Raw genomic sequence first — 27,059 nt, 5'->3', positions numbered from 1 at the left:
TAAGAGTGATTTAAACTGACCTATCAAGCTCAACCGTGCCAAATACAGTACAGTAGATCGGGTCAGTGTGTACAATGACTAGGTCACAAAACCTGTATGTTCCCACATAGTTGACAAACAATACTCGGGTAATTCGGGATGATGATGAAGGTGGTGATGATGGTGACGTTCACTGCCGTTGTTTTCGCGCTTGGAAATACATGGAAGTGAATGCAGCTGACGGCTAACTATGGCTCATTCGCTTCCATGTATTTCCAAACGCGAAAACAATGGCAGTGAAAAACAATCGGAGTCTGGTAATGATGAGTTTGTAACCCCGATAGTGTATTCAGCCTGTTATTCAGCTATTTTGGTTCATGAAGTGGTGTTTTTATAGTGAACTTTAAACATTGGAGTCAACGGGCACTTCCACATTCATCCCACCAATTACGCCAGACTTGACCAATATGGCAGCTGTGTGAATAAAGTGAATAGGAGGTGACAGCCAGCTCATACTCAGGCCTCCATACATCAGCCCCCCCCCCAATCAATGATGCCCCCTAAGCAGCGATGCATTATTGACACCGACACCAGACACACACAGTCAACGCCAGCATCACAAACACTCGTGATACTCTTGACAAGAGGAGAGCGCACTGCTCCCAACACGACCCCCTGAATATCAGACTCGCCAGCTTCTCATACAACTCAACACATCGAGTCAGCGGGTGAAAAACTCTCCCTCGTAACGGAATTCGTTGGATTCGTTGGCGGCCGTCGCTGATTCATTTCTAATCACAAAGAAGAGTACGGCAGGTCACTCATATCCTTGGGCCAACGGATGCTACTTTGGGATGTACATAATTATCAGCCTCCACCAAAGCTGTCTCCTGCAGCCAAACGCTATTATGACTGAGGCGTAGGTACACAGGGGGGAGATAGTGCTTATTATGCACATTTGGGATGAGAGGAATGTTAAACACTAAAGGTTTCAAGGAGAATCTAGAATAGGCACTAAGACTCTACGGACACACAAGCTTTCTCCCCAACTGTTTTTATTGGAATAATAAAATGTGTCTGGCTGGTTATAAAAGTAATGCATCCCAATCATAAGTTTATTTTAAGCCGAATTTTATCCCCCCCCCTCCATGAACTCATGAAAATGAAACTGCTCCCCCATTAAAATAAAAACCACTCTATTTTCCTGTACTTTTACACACCCAGATTTTTCGAGTGCTGCCCGTTGAAATCGATAGACACTCTCTCGCCGGTATCTTGGCAAGCGGGCGTGCGCTCGACCGTGTAGAGAGCCAGAGAGGCCATCTTTGATGATTGTCCTCGCTAATCCAATCATTTGGTAACCTTAATGTTGTTTATGGGGGGGCTAAAATAGCTTTGTTTACCTGTTGCCTCCTTTGCGTGCTGAAGCTCAGATGGACTCGATGGCCCATCAGAGAAGCCCGCAGAACAGAACCGGAGATCAAAGTCATTGTCGCATGAAGAGCGGAATGCAGATACGCCGGGCTTTCTGACGCCCGCTGATTCTTATCACGGGTTCGGCGTAGGACTTTCCCAGAGCTCAGCTAAATGTGCCTGCGACCGATAACAAAAAGCCCCTTGGATGAAATGGCGCGGGCGCTATGATCAGTCTGATCAGCACTGGGTGTAGTGACCTGGAAACAAAACATCCTATGGAGGACGTTGAAACGTCAATGGTTCTGTGGATTTCTCCTTTGAACCTTCGAGTGAGTTCATGTGCAGTGTGTCAGGCTTATCCTTCCCAATGGTGTGAATAAAGGCCTGGTCTAATCACCCCTCACACAGCCATGACCGAGGCCAGCCCTGGACCTGGGGACTGTGGAACTCTGCTCTGCTCTGCTCTCTTCTCTTCTCTTCTCTTCTCTTCTCTGCTCTGCTCTGCTCTGCTCTGCTCTGCTCTGCTCTGCTCTGCTCTGCTCTGCTCTGCTCTGCTCTGCTCTGCTCTGCTCTGCTCTGCTCTGCTCTGCTCTGCTCTGCTCTGCTCTGCTCTGTTCTGTTCTGTTCTGTTCTGTTCTGTTCTGTTCTGTTCTGCTCTGCTCTGCTCTGCTCTGCTCTGCTCTGCTCTGCTCTGCTCTGCTCTGCTCTGTTCTGTTCTGTTCAGTTCTGCTCTGTTCTGCTCTGTTCTAACAATAATAATAATAATAATAACAATAATAAATCAGATTCATTAAGCACATTTCTCAAACCTAAAGCGCTGTACAAAAAAAAGGAAAGACCATAAAATATGTTTAAAAAACAGTAAAAAGGTCAGTAAAAAAGTAAAGATGAAAAAAGAAATATTATTCAACACAAGTCTTTAAATGCCAGTCTGAAAAGGTGTGTTTTAAGGAGAGCTTTGAAGGTCTTGAGAGACTCTGCCTCTTTGATGGAGTCTGGGAGTGAGTTCCACAGCCGTGGAGCAGCACAGCTGAAGGCCCTGGCTCCCGTGGTTTTGAGCCTGCAGCGTGGCTGCTGGAGAAGGATGGAGCTGGACGACAGTGTGACGAGGTCAGAGAGGTCAGATGGGTCAGTGGCGTGGATGGCTTGGTAGGTGTGGGTTAAAACTTCGAATCGATGCGTGAGCGAACAGGAAGTCAGTGGAGGCTAAGTAACACCGCTGGCTGGGAAAGCAGAGGGCGGATCTTTGCCAAGTTTCTAAGAAGAAAACAAGAAACCTGGGTGATTTTCTTTATGTGGGCATCTGCTCTGTTCTGTTCTGTTCTGCTCTGTTCTACACTACTCTGCTCTGCTCTGTTCTGTTCTGTTCTGTTCTGTTCTGTTCTGTTCTATGTTCTGCTCTGCTCTGCTCTGCTCTGCTCTGCTCTGCTCTGTTCTGTTCTGTTCTGTTCTGCTGTTTTGCTCTGTTCTGCTCTGTTTTGCTCTGCTCTCAGACAGGTGATGACAAGTGAGAGCGCACACCAGACATCATCCATCTCAATTTCCTCTCATGAGAAAAAAAAACACAGAGGGAAATGAATAGTGAACCAGGCCTCGGGTTGCCGTTCCTGCAGAAGACTGGAAATTAGAAAAAATAAGGTGCCTCAAGCCCCCCCCCCTGCCCCGCCCTCCCCCCAACTCCCGCCCACAGTTGACAGTTTGATGGCGATCAGTGTCAGAACATCAGTGCAGCAGAACGGGGCAGCGTAGCGTGACGCGCTGCTGGAGAACGTTCCATCTCTATCACAGCTGGCGCCGCGCCGCCACCGAGGGAGGACAAGGACAGGGGGACGGAGGGAGAGAAGGAGAGGAAGAGAGGGAGGTAGGGAGAGGAGGGGAGGATGTACGGCGGCGAGGAGGAAGGGAAGGAGGGAGGATGGAGGGGGAGGGAGGGGGACATGGAGAGGAGGGAGGATATGACATGGGAGCCGGGGTGGGGGGGGATATGACATGGGAGGGGGGGGGGAGGGGGGACATGACATGGGAGGGGGGGGGGAGGGGGGACATGACATGGGAGGGGGGGGACATGACATGGGAGGGGGGGGGGGGGGAGGATGGAATGTAGCGACAGAACTAAACAACTGCATCCCTGGCATCATACTACACTAATTTCCGACACCACGCTACACTAAGCTTGTAATTTCTGGAACGTTCTGGGCGGCTAGATGGCCAGACTGTATCAGATGTATTTCTTTATTTCTTTATTTATCGAGGAGGTCTGGCTTCCAGGCGATATTTAATTCCCCCTCGTTCCCCTCTTCTCTTTCTGAACTCTCTGATCACCTGCAGCAGACGTCAGATTAACAGAAGCAACCGATATAAAAACGTGAGATATGTGAGGTTCTGTCTTACTTTTCTTGTGTGATATCATCTTAAAGCGCTCCGCTGGACACTTTCACAAAATGTCAATGTCCCGGCCGTTGTCACGGCACACTCCCAGCGCCAACAAAATGTCAGCCCCCCCCCCCCCCCCCATCAGCACCGCAGCCATTGTGAGCGGCCTGGAGATGCGTAAATGTCAACCGTTCCCCTGGCACGCCTCCACACTCCGGAGGAGCCTGGGGAGAGACCTTCCAGAGAGACTCCGGAGAGGAGCTCACCGGACGATCCAATCTGCTGGTCTCTCCAGCGGGAGAGAAGGGTCACGCTCGCTGGGCTTGACCCACCCGTCCACACACACACACACACACACACACACGTCCCAATACACACACACACACATACACACACACGCACACACACACACACACACACACGTCCCAATACACACATGTCCCAACAAACCCATGGCTATATCTATACATATATATATATATACATAAAAAATATATAATACATAAATAAATAAATTAATGTACAAACATATATATATATATATATATATATGCATTGCATATGAATAAATATATATTCATGTACATATATATATATGCCCCTGGAGGAGGACAGCTTGGATGGGAGAAATGCAGGGAACAATTTCCACCGGCAGCGCCCGAAAAACTGCCTGTGTATGTGGCGTGTGTCACGTGTGGCTGAATAAAGACACCCCCCCCCCCAGGTCCGGTAATTTATTTTTTTAATTATGAGAGTACAGTATGTACAGTAGCTAGCAGGCGAATCACAGAGACTGAACAACATGTATTAGGAATCATGAGGGGGGAAAAGGGGCAGGAAATCAAACTGCTATAAAATCTATTTGGAGGAAGTAAAGGAGGAGAGTCAAGTTGAATCTGAATCAGAGACTGACTCTGTTGCTCAGTTGAGATGCTATCGTGAGTCATATCATTCACACATCTGAGCACATGCACAGCTCACAGACTCAGACTCAGACTAATACAGAATAATAGGGGTCTACCAGCCAAGGCTTCTCCCACGGTGGATAGCTGAGCTTGCTACACAATGCTACACAAACAAACACATTCAAACACATTCACAACTACTGTAAATGACCCGTTGCTCTCTCTCTCTCTCTCTCTCTCTCTATTTCTATTTCTTTTATTCTCTCTCTCATTCTTTCTCTCTCTCACTCTCCCTCTCTCTCGCTCTCTCCCATTCTTTCTCTCTCTCACTGTCCCTCTCTCTCTCTCTCTCTCATTCTTTCTCTCTCTCTCTCACTCTCTCTCTCTCTATTTCTTTCTTTCTTTCTCTCTTTCACTCTATTTCTTTCTTTCTCTCTCTCTCTCTCTCTCTCTCTCTCTCCATCTCTCCATGTCTCATCAGTCTGAGACCATGGCTGCACTGTTAATAGCACAGACAGAGCAAATCACATTATTTCCCTCCCTCCATCCCGACCTCTCTGGATCTATTTGCTCAACAATGAATCTATTTGCTCAACAGTTTCTCCATCTTAACTCCTCCACACTGGGCCGGGTCCCTGAGCAGTGTGTGCGTACGCTCCCCTTCACTTTTAATGAGTAGCTTTCTTTCTGAACTCTGCTCTGGTGTATTGATTTCCCACGCCGGGGTGCGTGTGCGCTATATGATCTGCGGCGTGGAAAGCGGAGGGTGGGATGGGGGGAGGGGTTTCCCCCCTGACGTGGCGTGCTGTCTCCTGACCCCGGCGGGGCGGGGTAATCCTGGTCCGTTTAGGAGATCAGGCCCGGACGTGATGAGATACCGAGGCCTCTCTCCTTGATGCCTCCTATGGTGTTCGTACGTGCACGCACACACACACACGCTCACGCACACACACATACACCACACACACACACATACACCACACACACACACACATACACACACACACACACACACACACCACACAAACACACACACACACATTTCTCTGTCTCTGTCGCTTTCTCTCTCTCTCTCTCTCTCTCTCTTCTTCCGGGATTCTGATTAATTAAAGCCAACAGTAGCGCTCCCTGTCTTGTGATCCCAGTGGCGCTGCTGTCTATGAAGACTCAGGGCTTTAATGGGATCGATGGCAGATCTATAATGCCAGGTATAAGGTTTCCTCAGGTCAGATGGTGTCTCGATCCAACATGGCCCTGTCCCCTCAGTCCTCTCCCCAACACTCTCTGTACCCAGAGCACGGTTCACACACATCACACGCTGCTCCCCAATCCAGACAGCAAGAACAAGAGCAATGTTCTAGGCTGGCCCAGCGACCACTTCATCCGAAGAGGAGAGAGGAGTGATAACTAATAGCTTTGACTCCCAGTGCTGGGAAGGTACTGTGAAATGCATAATCCTTCAAGACATATTACTGAATGGGCCTACCAGGCCCAGGGGCCCAAGAGCTCAGGGGGCCCTTTGCATTTGTTGTTGCATAGTCAAAAAGGGCTTAGTCTTTCATGTCAATAACAGAGCCCCAAAATCCTGCTGAAAAACTGAAGCAATAGCCTAAATATTAACTTTTAAGATGTCACAAGAAAGAAACCATCATGATACTTTTTTAAATGAGTGTTTATCTACAGTACTTTAGAGAGGCCCTTCAACTCTTTTGGGGAGAAATACAAAAAGCAAGTCATCCCCACAGAGTTGAGGTCCCTCAAGCCAAAACAGAGCTGGGTAAAACTACTGCTTTTATTGTGATTTTTCTCAAATTATCCTCAAAATGGATGCTGTTACTTTGGCATTAAATGGGTGAGGGGGCCATTTACGTGTCTGTGCCCAGGGGCCCATCGTTTCATACTCCATCTATGATAATACCTCCACTTGTATTGACACTCCAACGGCTGGGTGAGCCACCTCTCTTCCTCTAGGCCAGGGGAACGAGGAGAGGATGGACTCTACCGCCACCTGCCTCCTATATACCAGAGGGAATGGGCTAACCTGCTCCCTGCTAATCTTGCGATGCCAGACTTTGGAGATCTCCGCCTTCGAAAGTCCGGAGACATCTCCATTGAGAATTGTTGCTAGAACAGCGCCGAAAACCGACGCAACCAACCAATTGGCAACTGCCTACATCGCAAATAGGGCGAATGACTCGCCTTACCAGAAATAAAACAAACAAACAACAAACAAATTGGAGTGGAGAATCAAAACAAAACATTCACCACCCCATTACATTAGAAAGGACCGCCCTAAAGATGCAGGATTGGTTCTGAAATGCAGGTTTTTTTCTGTCTCAAATTGTTTCCGCCCTCTTCAGTCTCTAGCGGAGCACAGCGTTCGTAGACGGACTCGTGAGCCTCACTTCCTGCCAGCGCTGAGGAGGAAGTCTCCTGCTTCACCAGCCAGGGGGGGGATTCTTAGCGCATTTGTCATCGTGTTCAGAATTTTTCCGGTAAATTGCACCCGGAACTTTATCCGTTAAATTAAATATTTTTGAAGGGTGGACGAAAATTGAATTATTTTTTAAGAGGCATGGCTTTGGTAAGAAATCCAGCGTTTTCCATGTATTTGGAATTGTAGAACAGGTAGAGAGCCGAACAACATGTATTAGGAATAACGAGAAAACAAAAAAAGGGCCGCAAATCAAACTGACAGAAATCCTATTTTCTGGAGGGAAGAAAGGAGAAGCATCAACTGTGCTCTGAATTATAATGTCAGGCAGAGACAGTCCCGATGTAGACCTCAGCCGCGCTCGGTGATAAGGTGGAGAAATAGGAAACTTGACAATCGAAATAAATCTCCAGACAGCTTGCATTTATTAGTCTCCAGCTGTTTGTTGGTGAACTATGTGCGTTTGTGTGCCTGTGTGTGTAGTCATTTGATACCTTCAGTAATGAAAACATCATCATGTACCCTCGTCATTCTGGACGGAGCTATCTGTGCTTTTTAGATGCAGTGTCGCCACTGGCTGGCTGGACCGCTGGTGAGAGCCAATCGTCCGTGTCGGTGCTTTGTGACTAATGAACTCCGGCTCAGCCGCAAGGTCGGGGCCAGGTGGGCTCCATGGCAACAGCGGAACCTTTATCAAAGGGCGGGCAGGGCGAGGCTGCCGCCCGGGATCCAGAAGGTTCTTTGGGAACCTTTGAAACGGAACAAAGGGTGATGGATGCCAAGGAACGAGCAGGCTGTCTCTGGAATGAGCTTGTTCCATGTGACGCTCCGGCCGCCTTGGTAGACAGGAGTGACAGACTCTCGCTCGCACGCACGAGCACACACTGGCGAGCACACACACACCAGGACACACGCACACGCACGCACACGCACAAACACTCTCAGGCTGCTACAGACAGCTGTCTCATGAAGATTCATCACAGATCTTCCATCTGCTGTAGGGTTATAGCTGAGTTATAGTTTGGGCCTTTTGAAAGTACGTGACCGTTCTCTTTCCACCTGTGTCGTCTCTCAGAGGTCTATTAACGTGGACGAGCTTCCGGGGGGGTATTCCAGAAAGTGAGTTTGCCAAACCTTCAATTCAATTCAATTCAATTCAATTCAATTCAATTCAATTCAATTCAATTCAATTCAATTCAATTCAATTCAATTCAATTCAATTCAATTCAATTCAATCCAATCCAATCCAATCTCAGGGTAAACAAACTCAGAGTTTTCACTAAACCTGCTTTCCGTTATCCCTGTCCTCAGTCATCCTTGTCCTCAGTCATCCCTCCTCCCCGCCTCCACCCCTCCCCCCCTCCCCCCCGGACCACGACAGAGCAGATGCGTGCGCAGGTATGAGCCATTGAGTGAAGAGTGAAGGCCGGCTAATAGATTCAACCACCTTTCAAACTGAATCACGGAAGGACCCGGAGAAGCTCTCCCTCAGGGCAGAGGCGCCCGCTATGACAAGCAAACCAAATCTCAGCCTTCCCCCCCCCCCCCCCAGATGAACAAGGAGTCACCTCCGGTCATAAGGTACCCCGGGTGGGTGTATACCTTCTCCTCAGTGCCTGACACCCCCCCTCCTCCTCCTCCCTTCTCTCTGGCCTGTTTTTTCACTCTAACCCTTTTATCTTCCCCTGTGAAGATAGATGCGGAAAGGAGTTTGAGTGCATGGAGATTGAGGTAGTGTGAGTGTGCTTGTATGTGTCTGTGTGTGTGTGTGTGTGTGTGTGTGTGTGTGTGTGTGTGTGTGTGTGTGTGTGTGTGTGTGTGTGTGTGTGTGTGTGATTTTGTGGCAGAGAGGAGAGAGGGAGAAAGAAAGACAAGACATAGGGAGAAATGGAGAGAGAGAGAGTGGCAGTAAGAGTTCCGTTTGTGCAATATTTGTAGTGATGTGACTCTTGAAGGGGAAAATCCCAGGAGATGAGTTCCTTTGCCTCCCCTCTCCCCTCCTCTCTCCTCTCCCCTGTCCTCTCTCCTCCTCCCTCTCCCTTGGCACCACTGTAACCTCTCAGCCTCCAGGGACACACTGCAGTCCCAACAGCCCAACTAGCACTAAGACCCAGAGGAATGGTAAATAGACTGCAAGGTGCTAGCCTGCTCATTGGGAGCAATTTGGGGTTCTCAGCCTTCCCCCAGATGAAAATGTCTTGTCCCTTCAACATGTGTAGAGGAGGAGGTGGGATTCGAACCGTCGACCCTACGATCATTGGACGACCCGCTCTACCACTGAGCCACAGCCGCCCCAGGAACCAAGGGACAGAGAAACACTTCTCCCTAGGGACGAACAGTACAGTACCTGTCATGAAGACAGACAGACAGACAGACAGACAGACAGACAGACAGACAGACAGACAGATAGATAGATAGATAGATAGATAGATAGATAGATAGATAGATAGATAGATAGATAGATAGATAGATAGATAGATAGATAGATAGATAGATAGATAGATAGATAGATAGATAGATAGATAGATATTTTATTGATCCCCAGGGCAATATTGATGAGTGGTCACTTTTATAAGACAATCCCTCAATATTTTGAAGTATCCAAAATGCACAACATACACAAAAACATCTAAAAAAAATAACATAGTCCAAAACATCTGATTCAGTAAGCTATCCATAAAGTATTATTTCTGTAAATGTGATAAATGTGTGAGTCTCTCTCCTGTTTTAACAATGAGTCGCACATCTAACAGGACGGCCAGTTCAGTTTCATTAGCAGCAGACAAAACCGAATCGCTAAAAAGCTTTCCAAATAAGTGGTGAAAAGAAAAGAAATGCTTTATAAATATTCATAGAGGCTTTTAAAAGTGGCCAATCATTCTCTGTTTTCTGCATAATGCTGCATATTTATTCAAATGTTACTATGCGTCCGGAGAAAATTGGTCTGGGAGACAGTCAAGTGGCAGTCCAGCACAATTGGGGATATGTAGGGCCGCAGAGCGTTGTGTGTGTGTGTGTGTGTGTGTGTGTGTGTGTGTGTGTGTGTGTGTGTGTGTGTGTGTTTGTGTGCCCTGTTAGATGTGCGACTCAGGACGTGTGTGTGTGTGCACATGTGTGTGTGCACATGTGTGTCTGCACATGTGTGCGTGCGTAAATGCTGCATTACTGTGTCGGGGCTGCTATGCTAATGGTGATTGGGGTTTTGGGGGGCATTTAACAACAAAGCCAACACGTGCACACACAAACACACACACACACACACACACACACAAGCACAGTGTTGAAAGTGCAGGTGTTTGTGAAGCACCATCTGAAATTAAATAAAATGATGAACTTAATGAAATGATGAACTTAATGAAATTAAGCCCACGCAGTTTAATGTAACGGCGAAGCCCACGCAATAACAGAAACCCCAGCTCGCTCTCAAATGCGCCACTAACAACACCTGTTTGGGTCCCTAGCTGCTCCCTCACATCAGCTTGAGTGGAGCAACATGCACACTCCCACACACACTGGTTGGTTTAATTGGTTTAACTGCCATGCAGTATTTCAATGTACTAGAAACTTGCTTTCGGTCGTGGTGCATGACACGGAGACAACATTGGACAGGGTGCAGGGATGAGACAGGACAGTGCAAAGACAGGACAGTGTAAAGAGCGAGTACAAAATGCTAGTGCAACAAACGGATAAGCTAAGAAAAAGAACAGTATACAAAAAGCAGTGCAGTCAATGTACATACAGTGAGTGAGCAGAATGAAATGTGTATGTGACAATCAACGATCGGAAACATACAAACGTGCACTCTCTCCCAACTACAGTGACACACACACGTGCACACACACACACACACACACACACACACTCGCACACACACACATTTGGAGTGAATTGGATTGGATAAGCTTTATTGTCCCCAAGGGGCAATGTGATTTGCAACAATAGTCAACACAGCCAATACACATGATAAAATAGATAAATAAAAGACATAAATGCATATCACATACAGTAGATGTCATCATAGTAAAGTTGCAATAAGCTATAAGCTATACCTTGTTCTCTGTAAAGCGCATTGTGTTGCCTCTGGGTATGAAATGCACTTTATAAATAAAGCTTTGATTGATTGATTGATTGATATAAAAGTAGAGCTATGACAGACCTACGAAAGAGTCCATCAGTCCTTAAATGTGATCAAATGTGTGAAAAACAGCATCTAGGACTGTGACCTGTTTAAAAACCCAACAGTCCAGGGATCAACTGATCTCAGGTGCGTTTGATTTGTCCCTCCTAGGAAGACTGCACCTCCTCCCTCACGGCACAAAGAGGGTGTTCGGGGTCTGAACGAGTGACCTTTGGCCTCTGAGTAACTCTAACATGAGCAAGATCATCATTCAAGTTAGTGCTAATAGTCTTTTGACAACATTTAAAGGAGTAATTAAGGGAAAATGCCTGTTTAGCCCTGTTTTAAGGTTACTTACGATCATATACAATGGTTCAGATCAAAATGTTGACAAAACTAGCACTTTTGAGAAAGTCTGGTAATTGCTCTACCACTGTTTAGGTCATACAATGGATGTGGGTGGGCACCTTATAAAATCATTCAAAAACATGTTAAGGTCTCGATTTCAAAGACAAGAAGCTCGCCGAGGGGGGTAATTGGTGTCCATTGGTGTTCTGACATCAAATTCGTCGCAAAGTATGAATCCTGTAGGGTTTTATTGATAATTTTATGAAATCCATTGACTTGTATTGAAGCGACCGTTGTAGATGTGTAGATCAATCCGCAGAGGGGATTCAGGAAGCGGAACTACTTACGGTAGCTATTGTTATTGTTTATGTAGCTAGGCTAGCTAGTTTGCGGACGTTTACACACGTATGTGCTGCGACTAAATAGTTATATGCTAAATATAGGGGAGAATTGTTATAATTGTGTTATATGTCGTAATTATTAATTAATTATAATTGTGTTATATATGTCATACCGCCCTATGACACACCCACACATACGCACACTTCAGATGGTCTTTGTAGAGAGTTAATAGGAGACATTTATTTTAATGAGGGCACAGGAGGCCTTAGGGCGGAGTAGGGCCCCTTGTCACTTGGGGAGATGGAGAGATGAGAAGAGAGAAGAGAGGAGAGAGACAGCTCTGCTCAACAATGGAGGGATGGATGAGGCCCCGCAGGGCCACGGGGGAGCGGGGAGCTCTCACACAAAAGAGACGGTCAGGCCTCGTACTTCCTCTCCTCTCTAATCCACTGTCAGCGTCTCTGTCTCCCCGGTACGTCTCTCCCCGTCTCCACCTGACCACAGCTAACCAGTGGTCGGCGCGAGGTCTTCGGTCAACGCGCGTGTCAGTCCCTCTGTCAGTCACGGCTCCACCGGATCGATCGTTTCAACCGTCAGTCACAACTCTGATCAATCTTCGGGCCCAGCGAGCCGATCAATGTTTTGGTCTTGAGACTTGGTCTCACTGGGGCCACATTCACCAATATCTTCTCAAGTTTATTTACTTCCTTACTGTTTTTATTTACTTACATTTGTTCCTGAGAAAGGTCCTAAGAAAAGTCTTTAAGTCGACTGAGATTCTTTAAGTCGAGCAGTCGTCTTTTTTTTTCTCTCCACTGTCGAGATGCGCTGGTGGGCTAAGAGCACTCACCTGCCTTGTGATTTATATAAGACAGGCCAATCATTCGTTTTAGACCTAGAGAGACTTAAGACTGGTATAGCGGAGGGAAGAACGCAGGGAACCTCTCTCTCCTCCGCTATGCGTCTAGTCTACTATGCGACAGAAATCAGAATATCACAACACAAAACTGCTTTCCTAGATCTTCTTATATTAACTAAGATATCCGCTGGAAAAAATAACCAGTGGACCAGTGCTTTGGAAAAATAAGGAAAATAATTATTTCAAAAAATATTATAAATGATTAAAAAAGATATATTGCAATTTAAATCCTATACTATTATGCAACTGTAGAATTTAAGAAAATGCAATAACCAAACATGTCAACACTCTGTGCTCTTGAATATGCGTAGATTATGTTCTTATCCAAATCCCAAATAATAAAACATTGGTGAATGTCAGAATCTTCCTGAAAACTGTGTGTTTCTAAGAAAATTCTTGAGAATAATTGGTGAATGAGACTCACTGTGAATAATTTTAACAGTGTCATTGTAGAATTTATTTAGTTAAAAGTGTCATTGTAGAATCTATTTAGTTAAAGGTGTTATGGTTGAATCTATTTAGTTAAAAGTGTCATTGTAGAATCTATTTAGTTAAAGCTGTCACAGGGTTTGGATACTTGATTCTGATTGGCTAGCAGCCATTGTAAAATACTCTGTACTCTGCACGGCTGAGACCACATAGCAATTAGTATTAATGCGCCTTCAATTTTATTGATGAGATCAAGCGGTAGGCTACTATGCTTTGCGTAGCAACCACTCGCAGCAACCTCACCTTTTCCGTATCTTATTACAAAAACGCACTCATCAGTCCGATTCCAACACTTCCACACCCCTACCAGCAAAAAAGGAGTGCTCTGGAGAACTGTTTTAATAACTGCACCATAACTGGAAATGTTCAAATAAACGTGAACCACCCAAATTATGCCTATATAGGCTTATGTGAACAAGGCCATCCCAAATAAGAGTCATTATTATATATACACTTCATATATATTATAAGAGAATCTATTTAGTTAAAAGTGTCATTGTAGAATCGATTTAGTTAAAGGTGTCATTGTAGAATCTATTTAGTTTCTCCCCAGTTAGCAAACCTGGGAGAAAACTAGACCTATTTCCCTCCAGCGTTATCTGACCTCATCACAGGGAGCAGACAGAAAGAGAACGAGCAGCTTTTAAGTGACAAAGAGCTCCCGGGAGAAATGTCTATGTTTTTCATGGGACAGATGTAGGACACAGTGAAGATTATAAATAGTCAAGCTAAAAATAATTGACAAAGAGTTTATGACAAGGCGCGCGCGCGTCTGCCGCTCTGCATTCTTCATTGACTGGAAGAAGTGATTTTGCTAGAAAAAGCCTCTTAGTTTATACACATACTGTACATACAAAGATCCACACAGACACACACACACTCTCTCTCTCTCTCTCTCTCTCTCTCTCTCTCTCTTTAAACGCGGAGACCTCTGCCATCTGATGTCTCATGACTCCCCCCATATTCAAATAAACCATGTCCCACAATGCATTTTTAATAAGGAGTAGATTAGAAAACTGGATTTAGAATCAGTGCTGGGGATTAATATTTCAACAAGGAACCAATTTCCCTCCAAATTGAAAAGACTGAGAATAGAGTCACTCCATGTCTCTGCAGTTTGAGGGAGGGAGGTCGACAGAGAGAGGGAGGAGGAAGGAGGAATGGAAGGAATACATGGGAGGGAGGGAGGGAGGGAGGGATGATGGGAGAAGGGAAGAGGGAGAATATAATTGTCCTCTATTTTTCATGAGCAGGAGAACATGTTCACTCTGAGTGGATTTAAGCGCTGGGCTCTGAGGGCAGCTGGCACCTCAGTTTCTAAACCGCTCCTCTCTCGGCCTCTCAGACAGTTTCTAAACTACAACTCCTAAGTCACTCAGACACCTCAGACAGTTTCTTAACTACAACTCCCAAGTCACTCAGACACCTCAGACAGTTTCTAAACTACAACTCCTAAGTCACTCAGATACCTCAGACAATTTCTAAACTACAACTCCCAAGTCACTCAGATACCTCAGACAGTTTCTAAACTACAACTCCCATGTCACTCAGATACCTCAGACAGTTTCTAAACTACAACTCCCAAGTCACTCAGATACCTCAGACAGTCGTATTCAGGAAACACAGGTGAGTGTGACTGAGGAAAGAACACAAGGCTGTGGACCTCTGAGCCTGTTCTGGCATATGGGATACAGTATGTGAAACATAACCACAGGTTAACAAGCTGCTCTCTCTCTCTCTCTCTCTCTCTCTCTCTCTCGTCAGTCACTCCCTACTCATCACCAAAACTGAAAGTAGCAGGTCGTTCCAGCAGCATACATCTCTGTTGATAGTACTCTTGCTCATTCATTCATTCATTCATTCATGTTCCGACCCCAGGAGGTCTGCAGCGTAGAGACTGGAACAGCAGCTCAGGCTGCTTGGACGGAAATCCAATCAGGTCCATTAAATTTTTAAACAAATCGTGTCAAAGGCTTTGTGTGAATGTACCAGATTTACATTTGATCAATATTTCAAGCAGTTAACTGTCAAGTGCATTTAACATGGTGGACGTGGACACACACACACACACACACACACACACAAGATCCCTCTAAAAATGTTTCTGAAGTAGGCTCAAGGGGGTGCAGGGAGGCAGTGCCATCAAGAACATGAGAACGTTGTAATAATTCAGGGTGTAATTACAGGCTTTTTATTGCCTATACATTTCTGTCTTGTTCGCCAGCTAGGGAAACTCCTTTCAGGATGCAGAACATTTAACAAGCCAAACCTGTGGATTACATCAACACCACTGCGGAGGAATAAAGAATGTGTGTGTGCGTGTGTGTGTGTGCGTGTGTATGTGTGTGTGTGTGTGTGTGGGTATGTGTGTGTGTGTGTGCAGGCTGGGCTAGGCTAGGCTAGGCTGGGCTGGGCTGGGCTGGGCTGGGCTGGGCTGAGCTGGGCTGGGCTGGGCTATGCTAGGCTGGGCTAGGCTAGGCTAGTCTGGGCTGGGCTCCCTCTCTTGGGCAGGCCTTTCTCCTCAGCTTTGCGCTCGCTGGCTGCAGGTTAATGAGGTCTGAGGTGAATGACTGGAACACGCTCGACCATTAGCTCGGCTATGCCCCTGCGAGCGATGGGCGGGGCTACAGGGGTTCACACACACACACACACGGGGGGGGGGGGGACCGTCCACTCTAATAACCATTCATCATCCTAATTAGCCAGGCCCCTCTCGCCTGTCAGCTTTGCGATGCCGCCTTTAATTGATCGCTTTGCGAGACGTCGTCGGGGCGACGCTACGTGAGAGACGGCGCGCGCCACAGTGGCGGCAGAGGGCGTGGCCTCCGACACTCACCGATCTCTGGGAGTACAGAACAAGGAGGGGGGGGGGGGGTGGATCGCGGAGGCTGGTCTCACACACCACACTTCCTGGTGGTCTCTACACTGCCTCCGGAAGCCGGGGGGGGGGGGGGGGGGGGGCGTGGCCATGCGATGCACAAGCTCGACTTCTCTCGTCTCTTCTCTCTCTCTATCCCTCTCTCTCTCTGTCTGTCTCTGTCTCTCTCTCTTTCTCTCTCTCTCTCTCTCTCTCTCTCTCTCTCTAGGCCCAGCTCCAGTGCAGGGTGTGGGCCAGGGAGAGAGAGTACTGGACCCGCCAGGACCGAACAGGACCCTGCGGCGGCGGCGTGCGCCGCGCTGCTCCCCGCCGTGTCTGAAACCCGGGACAGGATCCAGCCGCCTGCCCTCCACCCCCCCCCCCCAACCCCCCCCCCCCCCCCCCCCTGCGGCTGGCAGCGATCAGCTCAGCGAAGAGGGTCGACTGGCGCAGCCCGGGCGGGCCTGGAGGGGAGAGGACTCTGATCATCCGCTGGGACTGGATGACGTTTACAGTATCGGCCGTCTAACTGTAGCTCTTTTACGTCAGCGGATAACACAGCTGTCTGAAAACACACAGTACAATACAGGACACGGACGATAAGATCAGCAGCAATCTCAGCGCCTTTGCAATCCAACATCAGCTCAGAAGTCTGTTGAGAATAGAGTTGGGGGAGAAAATGGATGAGAAATGGATGGTCCCCCATTCAAATGATGAATGTGGAAACAGGTGATTTTTTTCAGAGCTTTGCAGTAATCTGAATAAGTGGCACTTAACGCTGAATGGTGTGGTTATGCAAGGCTCCACTCTGCATCTCCAACCCACGGGCCACACACACTCACACACATACGCACACACTCACACACTCTCACACACACATACACGCACACACTCACACACTCTCACACACAAACACACTCTCACACACATACGCACACACTCACACACTCTCACACACACACGCACACACTCACACACTCTCACACACACACGCACACACTCACACACTCTCACACACACATACACGCACACACTCACACACGCACACACTCTCACACACACACACACACACACACGCACACACACACACAACTGAAGCACATATATCGCCGAGCCCACAGACAAACCTGTAAACCATACATGTTCGCTCGACTCCATTTAAATAACCGATACCTCTCGTTCACCTGAGATCTCACGGACTGTACCCGCCCCTGGCACCTTTGCCGGCCAAAACCAAGCTGCGTTCTCCAACTTCCTCCCGGCGTACAGTATCCTTTTTCCTATCGGCACCTGCCGAGTCTTTTCTCGTTCAGCGCCGGCTCGTACCATGGCTGGCAGGCGGTTAGCAGGGGGGGGGTGAACGGGAAGGTTGTGCGCGTCTCATCAGGTTTACCTCACACCGCCCTGGACCGCCGGCGTTCCCGTGATTGAACGGTGCGCCGCATCGAAGTCGACACAGTGCGTTCCCTGCACTGTTTTAATGGCTTCTCCTCGATGCCGGCCTCATAATGTGCAGTCGGCCGCGGACGCGAGGCCCCATAAAGTCCCCCGGACAGACAGGGAGGCAGGGGGGGAGAAAAGAAGACAAACCCTACAGGTCCTCAATCAATAACCCCCCCCGCCCCCATCCCCGATACACACACACCAGCATCAATATCCACCACCTCACTGCCCTCCCCTCAAGCCCCACAAGGTAAGTAACAGTCCGTCCGTCTGTCTGTGTGTGTGTGTGTGTGTGTGTGTGTGTGTGTGTGTGTGTGTGTGTGTGTGTGTGTGTGTGTGTGTGTTAGAGAGAGACTGGTCAAAAATAGAGCAGGCTAAAGTCTACACTCAATAAAGTATGGATTTCATTTCTGCTCGTTGCTCATAGCCCGGGCTTGTTTAATTGGATTCAGCTCTAGTTCATATTGCAGGACGAGAACGAAAGGCAAACCAAAACTACCTCTGGAAATAAATATGTTTTCCTCGCGGCGAAAACCCCTCGTTTCAATGTCTCTGTTGTCTAGAAGGCAGATGATAAAAAGAAAAATGTGTGTTTTCAGTTAGAGAACGGGTCGGCTATTCCTGGTTTCAGCCAGAGTAAAATTGTCTTGTCGTCCAAAATAGATTGCCTTTTTATTACCCCCACCACTACCTCTGTTAAGTATGATTCAGAGAATGAATGACTTTTTTGTATTCTGACATTCACTCTAATGGTGCCCCTGATGTACCAGGCCAACCTCGCAGCCTCACAGCAATACAGACACTACAATCTGATATGCCAGCGCCGGGGAGATGAGTCTGTGAGTAATACCCACAAGGCCCCACTGTTTAGCAATATTAAAAAGCAGGAGCGCCCTGGAAAAGAAATGGCCGCGCACTCTTTTTCATCAGCCCGCATTTGAAACCCGTGGTGAAAATCAATCTGGGACTGTCTGATCCCCGTGATGTTTCCATTCCGCAGAGGGAGAGAGGCAGAGAGGGAGACGAGGGGGGGAGGGGCAGAGAGGGAGACGAGGGGGGGAGAGAGGGAGACGAGGGGCAGAGAGGGAGATGGGGGGGGAGAGAGGGAGACGAGGGAGACGAGGGGGGAGAGAGGCAGAGAAGGAGGCGAGGAGGGAGAGGGGCAGAGAGGCAGACGAGGGGGGAGAGGGAGACGAGGGAGACGAGGGGGGAGAGAGGCAGAGAAGGAGGCGAGGAGGGAGAGGGGCAGAGAGGTAGACGAGGGGGGAGACGGGTGGAGAGGGAGACGAGGGGGGAGAGGGAGACGAGGGGGGAGACGGGCGGAGAGGGAGACGAGGGGGGAGAGAGGCAGAGAAGGAGGCGAGGAGGGAGAGGGGCAGAGAGGGAGACGAGGGGGGAGATGGAGATGAGGGAGACGAAGGGGGAGAGGGGCGGAGAGGGAGACGAGGGGGGAGAGGGAGACGAGGGGGGAGAGGGGCAGAGAGGGAGACGAGGGGGGAGAGGGGCGGAGAGGGAGACGAGGGGGGAGAGGGAGACGAGGGGGGAGAGGGGCGGAAAGGGAGACGAGGGGGGAGGGGGGAAGAGAGGGAGACGAGGGGGGAGAGGGGCAGAGAGGGAGACTGGGGGGGAGAGGGGTGGAGGGGCGGAGTGTCAGCTGCTGCTTGTAAAGTAAAGAGAGGGAGAGTACATTAGGTATCAAGCCATGACCGAGATTTCCCTGGAGAGAGGTGCTTCAATGTGGCTTTTGTCTTTATACATTGAGAGAGAGAGACAGAGAGAGAGAGGGGGGACAGAGAGGGAGAGAGAGATAGAGAGGGAGAGAGAGAGAGAGAGAGAGAGAGAGAGGGAGAGAGGGAGAGAGGGAGATAGAGAGGGAGAGAGAGAGGGAGAGAGGGAGAGAGAGAGATAGAGAGGGAGAGAGAAAGAGAGAAAGAGGGAGAGAGAGAGAGAGAGGGAGAGAGAGATAGAGAGGGAGAGAGAAAGAGGGAGAGAGAGATATTGAGAGGGAGAGAGAATGAGGGAGAGAGAGATAGAGAGGGAGAGAGAGAGATAGAGAGGGAGAGAGAGAGAGACAGAGGGAGAGAGAGAAAGATAGAGAAGGAGAGAGAGAGAGATAGAGAGGGAGAGAGAGAGAGAGAGGGGTGTTATAGCAGGTGACAGATGGCGACCTGATCGCCCGATCTCACCGAGATGACTCTTCATTATGCTTAAAGCCATGTGATTGCGGTGCGTTAGAACCCCGCAGGCGGCAATATGCTAATCAGCTGGTCCACCGGCCAGGCTCCATATGGACAGGAACCCTGCTGTCTGGGTGATAGGGTACTAGCCTGACCCATGTCCCAAAATGTTACACCCTCCCTCTCCCACAGTGTTACCTGTTTCTCCATTCTACCTTCTCCCCAATCAGTGCCATTTCTCTCTCTCTCCCTCTCTCAAGTAAAGTCAAGTCAAGAAGCTTTATTGGCATGATGTTTCATAATAGAACATGTTGCCAAAGCAGAAAGAAATTTTCAGACACAAGATATAAATAAAGAATTAACTCATAAATAATTATGTATATTATGTATTCACCTCTTTCAGGACTGTGTTGCTACTATTTTAAAGGGACTCACAGATGCAGGCGGGTTGTGCCTTGAACCCCTAATAAACATGTTTAAAATTCTAAAATAATAAAATAAACAAATAATACAATAAAATAAACATGTTTAATCTTTAGCTAAGCCACGGGTCATATTTTTACAAAATGCATCGGTGGAAATCGCTTGTCTTCTTCTGCGTTTCTGCCACGGCCGTTGTGCCCAGCAATCACATCGCTCACTATCGGCCGCTGCTGGTCGGAAGCTGTACTGCAACAACGTTGCTCGCTATCGACCAGAAGTGGCCGATAGCGAGTGATATGATTGCTGGGAAGACAAGCGATTTCCACTGATGCATTTTGTAAAAATATGACCCGTGGCTTAGCTAAAGATTAAAAATGTTTATTTTATTGTATTATTTGTTTATTTTATTATTTTAGAAGATAATCTCTCTCTTTCTCTCTCTCTCTCTCTCTGTCTCTCACTCTCCATCTCTTCTCCAAATGAAACAGCTGGGATGAATTCCCAGGGCAGCAGTTATCTCAGTGGGGAGACTTGGCGCTGGTGGTTTGGTGTTGAGGAACGTCACGCAACGCCGTAGGCGGTAATGACGGCCTACGGCCACACAAAGGCAGAGAGCTCTCTCCTTCCACCTCCCTCCCTCCATCTCTCTCCTTCTATCTCTCTCCCTCTACTGTACCTCTCCTCCTCTATCTCTCTCCCTCCATCTCCCTCCCTCTATCTCTCTCCCTCTAGCTCTCCCCCTATCTCTCTCCCTCTACTGTACCTCTCTCCCTCTTTCTCTCTCCCTCTTTCTCTCCCCCTATCTCTCTCCCTCTACTATATCTGTCTTCCTCTATCTCTCTCCATCTATTTCTCTCCCTCTATCACTCCCTCTACTGTACCTTTCTTCCTCTGTCTCTCTCCCTCTATCTCTCTTCCCCCACCTCTCTCCCTCTACCTCTCCTCATCTCTCTCTTCCTCTATCTCTCTCCCTCTATCTCTCCTCCTCTACCTCTCTTCCTCTATCTCTCTCCCTTTATCTCTCTCCCTCTACTCCTCTCCCTCTCCCTCTCTCGTCTTCATCTCCCCCTCTCTCTCCCTTCTTTCTCTCTTTTCCTCTCTTTATCTGCCTCTCTCGCTCTCTCTCTCTCTCTCTCTCTCATTCTCTCATCATTTTTCCATCTCTCGCTTTCCCTGTGACTGTGCAGACATTATCTGTGTTAGGCGGCTGAGGTCAAGCGCTAATTTCTGCACTGGAGCTCTTAATGTGTTCTGGCATCCATTATGGAGAGAGACCCAGAGAGAGAGAGAGAGAAAGAGAGGGAGGAGAGGCAGATACTGCCTGAACTCAAGTTGGAGGATAGTAATTACAGTTGAGGAGGATGGCATTTAAATGGGATATGTGTGTAATGGTTATGGGAGATGGGAGGGTGGGAGAGGGAGGTAAATACCATAGGAACAGGGAAGGAAGGAGGGAGGGAGGGATGGAGGGAGGGAGGGAGGGAAGGTAATTGCAGTTGAGAGGACCCGATAAAGTTGATCTCTCTACTGTCCCAGAAATAACACAATTAGCACCAGGGCACTCTGAGGCTCTAGATACACACGCTGTGACACACACACACACACACACACACACACACACACACACACACACACACACACACACACACACACACACACACACACACACACACACACACACACACTTTATCTCTCTGTCACACACATTCAGTCTAAATGTGTGGGTCCCCACTAGTGAGCATTGTTCTTGTTTAAGTATTGTCAACGTCAAAATCGTCATCAAATACGTCACCTGAACTCGTGATTTCCGCCATTTTACTAAATCGACCCCGACATCAACGTCAGCTGCTGACGTCAATCAAGATGGCTACTCCGCGTATCAATACTAAGTGAAGTCTGTAATAAGACTGTTTTATTAGCGCTTCTGCCTCATTTGTCTCATTAAATCAGTCGTATACACAGTACTGTCCAACGTTGCTATGAAGTTTGTATGTGCAAAGTAGCATAGTTCATTGCTATCAACTGGTATTGCTAACAATGGCTAACAATAGCTAACTTGTCTAGAACTACAAAGATGGGGCGAAAGTGGGGTTTTCGCGTTTAGTTTCTGGAACAAGTTAAACTGGGATGTGACGCCATCCCGGGCACAAAATACAGAGGTCTGATACAAAAGGAACAGCATTGGTCCACACAAGTACAGTTACACACGCCCACACTCTCTCTGTCTCACACACACACACGCGCACGCACTCTCTCTGTCGCACACACACGCACGCACGCACACTCTGTCGCGAACACACACACACACACACTATCATACATGCATATTCTGTCTAGAGCAGGGGTCTCAAACTCAAATTGGCTTGGGGCCACTGCTGGTATTGTCATCTCATAGGAGGGCCACTTAAACGTTCAAGTACTACTACTGTAACCATAAGAAAGTGCAATATTTCTGAAAATGAGATTTTTTATTTCCATAACTAAATGTTAAATGCTTAATGTCTCTAAATGTTGCGAGATTATTCCATAACTAACATTTTCATCATACAAATTCAAACAGCGGTTTCTCTCCTGTAAATATTTATATATTTTAACAGTTAGTGCAAATAATTTTTTCCTTATTTTTATTTGATTTTGAATAGCCTACATTTGTACTTTTATGTGCATCACTACAGTACTGTAAGCCTGCCCTGGACTTGTACTTGTATTTATCTAAGTTCAAGGTTGTTTCCATTTCTTGCCAGACACTTGAATACATTTGTAGGCTTCTATTCTATTTCTTGCCAGACACTTATCTTGAATAGCTTGCATCTGTAGGCTATTATTCTATTTCTTGTCAGACACTTATCTCGAACAACTGCTGAGACTCTCAGCTGCGTGGCTCGTTTTTTCCTCTCGTCTCCGTATGACACTGCTCTCCATGTTTAGTAATGAATGACGCTTGACATTATGTCCCTTTAGAACGGCTTTTTCTTGCATATCAGGCAGGTAGCATTTCCATTGAACTCCACAGAAAAATACTGCAATGTCCATCTTTCTTGAAACTGTCTGTGTTCCTAACGTTAGTTAACCATGGAGACAGCCTCTTGGTGGCTAGCTGCATTCCGTTCATAGTCGCGTGTGGATTGATTGCACCTGTAACTGTATGCAGTACGTTGGCAGCATTCACCTCGCGCGCTGTGCACAATAACAGCATTGACCCCCACGTATGAGCGGCTTGAATTTCGCATTGTAGGCCTGCCTGCCGGCGCCGTGTACAAAAAATTATTTTGTGGGCCGGAATACATTATATTTCTGACATCATGTCCCGGGCCGGATGGCGGGGTGAGGCGGGCCAGACATGGCCCACGGGCCGGGAGTTTGAGACCCCTGGTCTAGAGGCACAGTCAACACATAAGCTATGATTGTATAGCCGCGATGCCTGTAGCATTCTGTTCCATTTGCTGCTGGTAAAACTGCACTATTGCTCACTTATCTTTGGAGATCCGGGGTTCAAAGGATGGAATAGGCAAGTTGAAAGTATGCTTTCTTGGTAAACAGAGGGAAGAGGGGCCATTACTCTCCCTCTCTCCTGGGTCACCGGGGGCCCCTGGAGCACAGGGCTGGTCAGGGGCAGCAGGACACATCCATCACAATAGGCCTCTTGTTTACTCACTGGGACAATAAAAGAGACCTGGAGGCTGTAACCCTGCAGGCGGGTCAGGTTGAGAGGCTGGACAACTGGGAGCCTGGGGGGTTAGGAGCCTGGGGGGTTAGGAGGCTGGGGGGTTAGGAGCCTGGGGGGTTAGGAGGCTAGGGGGTTAGGAGGCTGGGGGGTTAGGAGCCTGGGGGGTTAGGAGGCTAGGGGGTTAGGAGGCTGGGGGGTTAGGAGCCTGGGGGGTTAGGAGGCTAGGGGGTTAGGAGGCTGGGGGGTTAGGAGCCTGGGGGGTTAGGAGGCTAGGGGGTTAGGAGGCTGGGGGGTTAAGAGGCTAGGGGGTTAGGAGGCTGGGGGGTTAGGAGGCTGGGGGGTTAGGAGCCTGGGGGGTTAGGAGGCTAGGGGGTTAGGAGGCTGGAGGGTTAGGAGCCTGGGGGGTTAGGAGGCTAGGGGGTTAGGAGGCTAGGGGGTTAGGAGGCTAGGGGGTTAGGAGCCTGGGGGGTTAGGAGGCTAGGGGGTTAGGAGCTCAATATTCACTGGTCGAGTAGACCAGGATTAGTTTTAGCTGCCGTACGCAGTGTTTTTGCTCCGGCACCCTAGCCTGATCAGATCAGTCGCCTCATCAATGTCACACGAGCTGTTAACTTCTTGCGCAGTGACTCGAGGTGTCGGCAGAACATGAACGACCTGTCCAATGTCATGCTGAGATAGGTTGGTTCGGCGCAGCATGGCAGGAATGTTCCATTGGTGCGTATTTGGATCTGAGCTTCAATCTCCATTTCCGTATGCCGCTAGTGTCTGCATGTTCTAGCTCAGGGTCTCCTCCACGGCCTGCCAGTCTCCAGCGGAGTACACCAGCGCAAGGTCGTCTGGGTAGGCGTACTTCCTGGAGACTGTGGTCGGCAGGACGTAGGTGTAGATGTTATAAAGGAGAGGGGCCAGGACAGATCCCTGGGGGACGCCGTTCTTAAGGCGTCGCAACCTGCTTCGCTGTCCGCTACCGGTGGTGAGGGTAAAGCTGCAGTTTTGGACAAACTCCATGATCATGTTGACCATGTGCCTGTCCAGTAGCAGGTGGAGCAGCTTGCAGGTGAGGCCGTGGTGCCATACGGTGTCGTAGGCAGCCGTCAGGTCTATAAAGACGGCTCCGGCCTTCTTTTTGGCCGAAAAGTTAGTCCTCGATGTCTTGAGTCATCCAAGTGACTTGATCTATGGTCGGTAACTCTTGGGGTCCCCTTCATGGTTGTTCGGCTTAGGGATCGCGACAACTAAAGCTCTTCTCTATATTTTGGGGATCTTGAGTTGGTGTAAGCAGGAAGAGAGGAACGCTCTTAACCAGGACTTCAAGGCAGGCGCGGCATAGCGTATAAGCTCTGGGCAGATAGAGTTAGGTCCCAGAGTTTTCCCTGGCTTTACATGCTGGAGGGCAGCAGCGAACTCGTTCACATCATTCGATGTGAATTCGCCGGAGATGTTACCGCTGCCAGGAGTTGTGAGGTCAGACACTTCTTTTGCCACGAGAGGTGACGATTCGCAGTCTTTGCCCTTGTACGTCCCACTTTTCACAAATTGAGAAACACTTTTGTTTGCAGAGATGGGGGATTTAGGAGACTGGGGGGTCAGGAGGCTGGAGACTGGGGGATCTGGAGGTTGGAGGCTGGGGGTTTGGGGGTTGGAAAGTCCCGGCTAGATCGGAGGATGTGTTTACACCGCAGATCGATCCGTCCCTCCCTCCCACTCAAGGTCTCTCTTTGTCAACAGCGGATTTTTACTCTGAAACGTGATGTGCTGGCGGAGAGCAAACAGGAAACGCATGGGGGCGGGGTTGGTTGTCGCACTAATGCGATCGCTAGTGGCCAGCTCCTCTGCCGCAAGTGCTCCGGGGGTCAAGGGATATGCCTCACGTAACTCCATTAGACGGAGAAATGGATAGCTTAGGATGGGCAGTCTGACACCTGCATCGTGTGTTATTCTCAAACAGCCCCAGGAGGTGAAGAGGGGGATGTGAGGGGGGGTAGAGAGAGAGAGATTTTTTGTTCTTGATTTTTAAAGAAGCCTTTATTAACAATTCATACTAAGTACTCAAACACATCCAGATATTCACCAAATAGACAACAAGACAGACAACAACAATAACAACAACCACACAGAGAGAGAGAGAGAGAGAGAGAGAGAGAGAGAGAAAGGGAGGGAGGGAGGGAGGGAGAGGGTGAGAGGTGGGAGTGGAGGTAAGGTGTAGAACAGATTAAAGACATTTATAGAGAGCGCAGAAACGAGAAGAGGTTGAAAAGCTGTCATATCATCTCCTGCTCAGTTATTGCATAGTTGCCGTTCCTACGTCATACAGGATGATGTCACATCCCATTGTGATCTGAACCCTGAAACGTCCTCTTATTAAAATCTACTACCGTGACCATCATCCCACTCCAGACCCCTCAAGTACCCAGCAACCAACTTCATACTGGTAGGTTCATACCGGTAGCCTACCCACCATCTAATTGGTTCATACCGGTAGCCTACCCACCATCTAGCTGGTTCATACCAGTAGCCTACCCACCATCTAATTGGTTCATACCGGTAGCCTACCCACCATCTAACTGGTTCATACCAGTAGTCTACCCACCATCTAACTGGTTCATACCAGTAGCCTACCCACCATCTAACTGGTTCATACCAGTAGCCTACCCACCATCTAACTGGTTCATACCGGTAGCCTACCCACCATCTAACTGGTTCATACCGGTAGCAGACCCGCCATCTAACTGGTTCATACCGGTAGCAGACCCGCCATCTAACTGGTTCATACCGGTAGCCTACCCACCATCTAACTGGTTCATACCAGTAGTCTACCCACCATCTAACTGGTTCATACCGGTAGCCTACCCACCATCTAATTGGTTCATACCGGTAGCCTACCCACCATCTAACTGGTTCATACCAGTAGTCTACCCGCCATCTAACTGGTTCATACCGGTAGCCTACCCACCATCTAACTGGTTCATACCAGTAGCCTACCCACCATCTAACTGGATCATACCGGTAGCCTACCCACCATCTAACTGGTTCATACCGGTAGCCTACCCACCATCTAACTGGATCATACCGGTAGCCTACCCACCATCTAACTGGTTCATACCAGTAGCCTACCCACCATCTAACTGGTTCATACCGGCAGCCTACCCACCATCTAACTGGTTCATACC

The 27,059-nt window shown here is 48.3% G+C and overlaps 1 protein-coding gene across 1 annotated transcript in view; it reads right to left on the bottom strand.

Annotated features, from left to right (window-relative positions):
- LOC311312081 (glutamate receptor ionotropic, kainate 2) overlaps positions 1–27,059 on the bottom strand; it is a gene marked incomplete at both ends in the record, with an annotated part of 148,148 nt that overhangs the window by 102,624 nt on the left and 18,465 nt on the right. The gene's annotated exons all lie outside the window — the stretch shown is intronic.

The sequence above is a fragment of the Borostomias antarcticus genome, assembly GCF_949987555.1.
Source record: "Borostomias antarcticus genome assembly, chromosome: 8".
Taxonomy (NCBI): Eukaryota; Metazoa; Chordata; class Actinopteri; order Stomiiformes; family Stomiidae; genus Borostomias; species Borostomias antarcticus.
This window is presented reverse-complemented; position numbering and strand designations above follow the sequence as displayed.